This window comes from Scyliorhinus canicula, chromosome 3 (assembly GCF_902713615.1).
Source record: "Scyliorhinus canicula chromosome 3, sScyCan1.1, whole genome shotgun sequence".
NCBI lineage: Eukaryota > Metazoa > Chordata > Chondrichthyes > Carcharhiniformes > Scyliorhinidae > Scyliorhinus > Scyliorhinus canicula.
In genome coordinates this window covers 21,439,070-21,447,177 of record NC_052148.1, presented here as the reverse complement: position 1 = coordinate 21,447,177, position 8,108 = coordinate 21,439,070, and the positions used below count along the sequence as shown (strand labels likewise).

The 8,108-nt window shown below is 47.4% G+C and overlaps 1 pseudogene; it reads right to left on the bottom strand.

Moving 5' to 3' along the window:
* Nucleotides 1–7,376: 7,376 nt before the first annotated feature.
* LOC119963975 lies at nt 7,377–7,485 on the bottom strand (annotated as a pseudogene).
* Between the last annotated feature and the right edge of the window lie 623 nt (nt 7,486–8,108).

Here is an 8,108-nt window from a genome sequence, read left to right as displayed (position 1 = left end):
GACGGGGTCAACACTTTAGCCTCAGGATCAGAGAATCCCGCCACTGGTGCCTGGAATTGAATACAATCCTCCAACTGGTGTCAAACCATGAATTCACAAAAGCCTAGCCAATCTTCCATGCCAATTTACCAGTTAACAGCCCTTGTCAAGTCATCCGGCCACCTTCCAAGATTTACGCTCATAAGCTTCTAGGTCTCTCTGTTCTTTTTTGTTTTATAAATTTAAATAAATTTAGAGCACCCAATTATTTTTTTCCAATTAAGGGGCAATTTAGCGTGGTCAATCCACCTACCCTGCACATCTTTGAGTTGTGGGGGTGAAACCCATGCAAACATGGGGAGAATGTGCAAACTCCACACGGACAGTGACCCAGGGCCAGGATCGAATCTGGGGCCTTGGCACCGTGAGGCAGCAGTGCTCTCATCTGCACTACTGTGCTGCTCTGTTCTTACGAGATCATGAAATGGTCTCTCCTCAGAGCGGTATGGTGGCACAGTGGTTAGCACTGCTGCCTCATGGCACCCAAGATCAGAGTTCGATCCCAGCCCCAGGTCACTGTCCATGTGGAGTTTGCACATTGTCCCCGTGTTTGCGTGGGTCTCACCTCCACAACCCAAAGATGTGCAGGCTAGGTGGTTTGGCCACACTAAATTACCCCTTAATTGGAAAAAAAAGAACTGGGTTCTTTAAATTTAAAAAAAATAGTCTCTCCTCATGTTGCTTTCCACACTTCCCTGCAGTAAATTTTATCTGTCCTGTGATCCATCCATATCACATTTTCCTGAAGTCTACTACTATCCTCCTCACTGTTTACTACATTTCCAGGATTTCTGTCACCTGGGAGATTGTGGAGTTATCTTCCCAAGTGTAGGTCAGTAGATCATGAAGAACAGTGGTCTCAACATCGATCCTTGGGAAACACACTGTACACTTCCTTCCCGTCTGAGAAAGTAATGCTCACCACAACACTCCGCTTTCTCCTACTCCAAATGTTTTTTTATTCATTGAATGTTGGGGGTCACCAGAGGGCAGTTAAGCATCAGCCACATTGCTGTGGGCCTGGAGTCACGTAGACTCCAAAAGGGAGGCAGCTAAATGACATTAGTGAACCAAATGTGTTTGTACAACAATCAACGATAGTTTCCTGGTTAGGATTCCTGTGATTAATTGTCAATTCCAGGTTTTTAATTCATTGAATTTAAATCCCATGAGTTGCCAATGTGGGATTTGAACCGATGCTGCCTGGCACCCTGAATAGTCTTGGGGTATTATCACGATGTCACCATCTCCCCAAGATCCGATAGGTCCAATAAGCCCAGTGCTGCCATTGTCCCTTTAAGCTCATGGAGTACAAACTTGCAGACTTGGGCCCAGGGCCGGCCCAAGGTACCGGCAACTCGGGCAGTCGCCCGGGGCGCCATGTGCTAGGGGGCGCCAGAGACTCGGGTCCCGCGCATGCGCTGGTTGGCACCGGCCCAACTGCGCATGCGCGGTGGCCGCCCTCCCCCAGGGCGCCCCCCCCCCCCCCCCCCCCCCGCCGCCCCCCCCCCCCCCCCCCCCCCCCCCCCCCCCCCCCCCCCCCCCCCCCCCCCCCCCCCCCCCCCCCCCGAAGGGCGTTGAAGTTCAGCAACCCTAGGGTTGGCGCTGCTTGGGCCTGTAGATAAATGATAGGGAGGTGGCACGTGCTGGTAACAGAACTTTCTTCAAGAGTCTCAAGATGTCTTAATAAGCACTATTTTTATGAGAAATGCTGCAAGTTTGAAACTTCTGGGTGGTGCAGTGGTTAGCACCGCTGCCTACACTGCTGAGGACCCCGGGGTTCGAATCCCTGCCCTGGGTCACTGTCCGTGTGAAGTTTTCATATTATCTCGTCCACAACCCAAAGATGTGCAGACAAGGTGGATTGGCCAGGCTAAATTGCCCCTTAATTGGAAAAAATAATAATTGGGTGCTCTAAATTTATTTTTTTTAAGTTTGAAAGTCTACGTGTCTACATCAGTAAAGCAGTGGCTCGACAATGAGGCTCGGCAACACTAATCTATAATTTAAATATGCAGAGCTACATTGACAGCAGGCGTTGAAATTTAATGCTACCGACTGCGGGGTTTCTGTTCTGTGTTTTGAATGCAGAAAAATCCAGCATGCAAATTACATTAAATGTTTTCCAGAAGAACGAAGATTATTCTTGACAGTATCAATTGACAAGGAGCTTAGGTTTCTCCCAGAAACAGTTAAGCTTGGGAACTGACTAGTTGTGGGCCGAATTGGAATTCCATTTTAAGACACACAGGGAACAGGTCAGACGTGTACCAGTCATTTTACTGTGTTTTTGTTTCATGAATCCCAGGGTGGACAACGCCCAGCCCATCACACGAACGCGCCTCCCATCCATGGACTCCATCTACACCTCCCGCTGCCGGGGGAAAGCAAGCAGCATAATCAAGTATCCCTCCCACCCGGCTTACTCACTCTTCCAACTTCTTCCATCGGGCAGGAGATACAGAAGTCTGAGAACACGCACGAACAGACTCAAAAACAGCTTCTTCCCCACTGTCATCAGACTCCTAAATGACCCTCTTATGGACTGACCTCATTTACACTACAGCCATGTATGCTTCAACCGATGCCAATGCTTACATTGTATACATTGTATACCTTGTGTTGCCCTATTATGTATTTTCTTTTATTCCCGTTTCTTCCCATGTACTTAATGATCTGTGGAGCTGCTCGCAGAAAAATAGTTTTCACTGTACCTCGGTAAACGTGACAATAAACAAATCCAACCCAGTCCAATCCAAGTGGAAGGCTTGCTCCTTGGACTCATGTTGGGAATTCTGGGACATGTAAGCCTGGACATGCTATTACTGCTCGCTGTAAGGCTGCTTGCTGGGGTACACTGCATTGGAGAGTTGCCCCTGTAGTGAAACGTTACACAAAGAGGGTCAATTTTGTGAGATGCGGCAGTGCCACCAGCACCTCCTGAGTATTGGTGAAATGGGAAATTGCTGGCCGGGATAGAGTCCATCCATTTGGGAACAAATTTGTGAACCGTGATTACTTAGAAACGTGAGGCTGCTAACTTTCCCATAAACTGCTTTGTCTGTGCAATGCATTGTGTGGGTTCTTTTATATACAATTGCATAGGGGCTGTTTAGCTCACAGGGCTAATCGCTGGCTTTGAAAGCAGACCAAGGCAAGCCAGCAGCACGGTTCGATTCCCGTAACAGCCTCCCCGAACAGGTGCCGGAATGTGGCGACTAGGGGCTTTTCACAGTAACTTCATTTGAAGCCTACTCGTGACAATAAGCGATTTTCATTTCATAGAGTCTTACTGATGGAACCATCAATTCACCAGACACGTGTTTCCGATGTGAATCTAGGCTTTAATCGACTTACTTCAGAGCCAGCCTGTTACCTGTCGATGAACTCGTAGTGACCCAGGCTGACTCTGGACACGGGTAGTTATACAGCTGCACTAGGGGGAGGAGTCATGGGCGGAGCCCAGTACAAGTTCCTGAGTGCTCCAGCGCTACTCCCCCTAGTGGTAGGATAGTGCTACTGCGCTTACAAAGACAGTGTGAATTAACATATATATTACATTCACCACACTTACAGCATTGGAACAGGCCATTCGGCCCAACTGGTCAATGCTTGCGTTTATGCTCCGCAGAAGCCTCTTCATTTTACTCTATCAGTATGTCCCTTCAGTCCCTTCTACCTCATTCATTTATCTAGATTCCCCTTAGAATTATTGATGTTCTTCACCTCAGCTGTGGCAGGAAGCTGCATATTCTAATCACACAATGAGTGAAGAATATTCCCAATGGATTTATTATTTACTGTCTCATTGCTTCTGAGCTCCACTGTCCAGGTTCAATTCCCGGCTTGGGTCACTGTCTGTGCGGAGTCTGCACGTTCTCCCCGTGTCTGGGGAGGGGTTTCCTCCGGATGCTCTGGTTTTTTCCCACAAGTCCCGAAAGACGTGCTTGTTAGGTGAATTGGACATTCTGAATTCTCCCTCAGTGTACCTGAACAGGCCCCGGAATGTGGCGACTCGGGGATTTTCACAGTAACTTCATTGCAGTGTTGATGTAAGCCTACTTGTGACAATAATAAGACTATTGGTATTATAGTTATGACCCCCAGAACACAAATTGTGAAATACTGTTATTGGATGATGTCCTGCTATACCTGAATACCTGGAGGTATGTGGAGGCAGTGGGAGGCATGTGCTAGGCTGGCAGCATTGGTAGGTGTGTGAGGATGGTAGTGTGTGAGGAGTGTCTGGATGTTAGGCGTGCGTCTTTGGTGCCAGAGAGTGATGAGTGAAGGGGTGTGTTTCATTTCTTATTTTTATTTGTTCATGGGATGTGTGCGTCACTGGCTAAGCCTCCATTTTTTTGGCCGTCTCTAATTACCCTTGAGAAGGTAATGTTAAGCTGTCTTCTTGAGCTGCTGCAGTCCATGTGGTGTAGGTACACACACAGTGCTGTTAGGGAGGGAGTTCCAAGATTTTGACCCAGTGACAGCGAAGGAACAGTGATATATTTCCAAGTGAGGGTGGTGAGTGGCTTGGAAGGGAACTTCCAGGTGGTGGTATTCCCAGATTTCTGCAGTCCTTGTTTGGGTTTGAAAAGTGCTGCTTAAGGTGGCTTGGTGAGTTCCTACAGAGCATCTTGTCAATGGTACACACTGCTAGCACTCTGCAACAGTGATGGTGAAAGTGAATGTTTGTGGAAAGGGTAGCAATGAAATTGACTGTTTTGTTCTGGATGGTGCTGAGCTTCTTGCATGTTGTTGGAACTGCATTCATCCAAGCAAGTGGAGAGTATTCCATACACTCCTGACTTGTGCCATGTAGATGGTGGACAGGCCAAGGGAATCAGAAAGTGTGTTACCCGCCGCACATTTCCAAACCTTATCTTGTAGCCGCAGTATTTATGTAGTTAGTCCAGTTAGTTTCTGATCAATAGTAACCCCCAGGATGTTGATTGTGGGGGATTCAGCGATGGCAATGCCATTTAATGTCAAGGGCGGTGGTTAAATTCTCTTTTGTTGTAGATGGTCATTGCCTGGCACTTGTGTGAGGCGAATGTAACTTGCTACTCGTCAGCTCAAGCCTGGATATTGTCCAGGTCTTGCCGCATTTGGACATGGACTGCTTTTTCTGAGGAGTCGCAAATAGTTCTGAACATTGTGTGATCATCAGCGAATATCCTCACTTTTGATCTTATGATGGAAGGAAGGTCATTGATGAAGCAGCTGAAGATGGTTGGGCCGGGGACACTACCCTGAGCAACCCCTGCAGTGATGTCCTGGAGATTAGATGATTGACCTCTAATAACCACAGCCAACTTCCTTTGTGCCAGGTATGACTCCAACCAGCAGAGGATGTTCCACCTGATTCCCAGTTTTGGTCAGACTCCTTCCTGCCACACTCAGACGAAGGCAGACATGGTGTCAGGGCAATCGTTCCCACCGCTCATGTGGAGTTCAGCTCTTTTGTCCGTGTTTGAACACTGAGCCGAATGGCCCTGGCAGAACCCAAAATTAGTCTTAGAGTCAGCAGGTTATTGCTAAGCAAGTGCCGCTTGATCGCACTGTTGATGACACCTTCCATCACTTTACTAATGATGGAGAGTAGATTAGTGGGCCAGTAACTGAGCAATGGTAGAGGCTGGTGTTGCCCTGGGTAGAAGATGTCATGCACTCACTGACCTCGATCATACGTGTAATGCCATTAAATATCTCGTGGCACCTCTGCCAGGTTCTCGGGTTCAGACTGCAGTTGTCTTTCCTTGTCACGTCAGTTCTCAGATAGAACCTTGATGACCTCCTGTTCTCTCATGGGAATCGAACATCTCACCTCATGCCCATCTGCAATACAAATGCCTCCAATGCTTCATCCACCACTGTGGATCGCTCTGCCTGTTTTGGTGTCCACTTTGCATGAAGTTACATTGCAACTATTTGCTCTGCAGCTTCCTTTAAAAGATAGCCTGCATTTGAAAAGAGCAGGCTGGCTGTGCCGCATAGTCTGCAAACAACACTGTTGGGTCCTCCTGCTGTGCACGGAGATCAATGCAGCAATCTGAATCAGACGGCCACGCTGGAGGTGGACTAACTAGCGCTACAACCATTCAGATGAGGTGGAAGAATATCGACCTGAGCGGGTGCAGCTGACTGTAAATCATGTGCCCCATTCCCAAAAGTAGAACAAACAGGTTTCCAGTTCCGACATCTAACTTGATAAGGTGGATTCAAAATTGGCTTAGCTGTAGGAGACAGGGGGCGATGACAGACGGCTGCTTTAATGGCTGGAAGCTAGTACTAACTGGCATACCACAGGGTCCCCTATTGTTTGTCATTTATATAAATGACATAGATGATTATGTGAGGCGTATGATCAGTAAGTTTGCGGATGACACAAAGATTGGCCGGGTGGTTAACAGTGAGGTTGAGTGTTTTGGGTTACAGGGAGATATAGACGGGATGGCCAAATGGGCAGAAAAGTGGCAGATGGAATTTAACCCTGAAAATTTTGGAAGGAGTAATTTGACAAGGAAGTATTCAATGAAAGGCCTGACACTGGGAAGTTCTGAGGATCAAAGGGACCCTGATGTGAAGGTTAATAGGGTGATGAAAAAGGCTGGAAAGCATTGCCTGGGAGGGTGGTAGAGGCGGGTTACCTCATATCCTTTAAAAAGTACCTGGATGAGCACTTGGCACGTCTTAGCATTCAAGCCTATGGGCGGAGTGCTGGCGAATGGGAGTAGGTAGGCAGGGCAGGTGTGTTTTCATGCCTCAGAGCAGACATGATGAATCCAGGGGCCTCTTCACTGTATTCTTCTGTAATTCTGTGATTTTGTGATTCTGTGATTTTTCTTTAACCCCCAGAAAAAAGTTGCAAAGGCACATTTATTATTCCTTCACGGACAAAAATAAATCAAAGGCTTTATGTTACCACTGGTGCTGATTGAATCGGAAATGACTGAGGGGAGTAATTGTGCTAATATCTCAAGATTAGACAAGACACCTGAGCTACTTAGCAGCCCAGATACTTAGCCACTTGTCTTTTTATTGATGATCGGCCAAGACTTAATTCCCCAACACATGGCCATTTTGGGACTGAGCTCAATCATTTTTATTTCTGAGCCAGTTGTCATGAATCTCCTTTTATGATGGAGGAAATAACAGTAATAAGAATAATGAAACAACAATAATCGTAAGAACAGAGAAAATCAGAGCAGACGTAGGCCATTTGGCAATTTATGCATGTTCCGCCATTCAATAGAATCATGGCTGGTTTCCACTTCGACTCTACCTTCCTCTGGTGTGGAAAGGGCGTGGCGTGAGCAGTCTCTGCTGGCTGCAAAAGCCTACTGCACCTGGTATTCCCAGGCGGTCACCCATCCAAGTACTAACCAGGCCTGAGTCTGCTTAGACTCTGAGATCAGACGTTTTCAGACTAGTTTGGCCATAGGTGACTCTACCTTCCTGCAGCTCCCCATACCCTATGATTCCTTTTGCACCTGAAACTCTATCTAACGTTGACTTGAACATACTTAACGACTGAGCACCCACAGCCTGTGTATGCTACATCACTCTCAGACTCCTGTTGATGCAGGTGAATGTAGGAGCCATTTTGCACCAGTAAAACTCTACTGAATACAAATGAGGCATCAGTCAGAGATCATGCTGGAGTCCCCCTCCTCCCACCATGGGGAGGTCACAATTGACCAGAAATGTAGCTGGACCAGCTACATAAATGCTGTGGGTGCAAGAGTTAACAGAGGCTGGGAAGAAACTCACCTCCTGACTCTCCAAAGCCTGTCCACCATCTACAAGACACAAGTCAGGACTGTGATGGAATACTTTCCATTTGCCTGGGCAAGTGCAGCTCCAACAACTCTCAGGAAGATCAACACCATCCAGGACAAAGCAGCCCGCTTGATCAACACCCAATAGATTGTACAGGCTGGGCTTGTCTCCACTAGAATTTAAAGAGTCAGGGTTGGCTTGATTGAAGTATATAGGATCCTGAACGATATTGACATGTGGACATGGAAAGGATGGTTCCTCTTGGGGGTGAGTCCAGAACGAGGGGG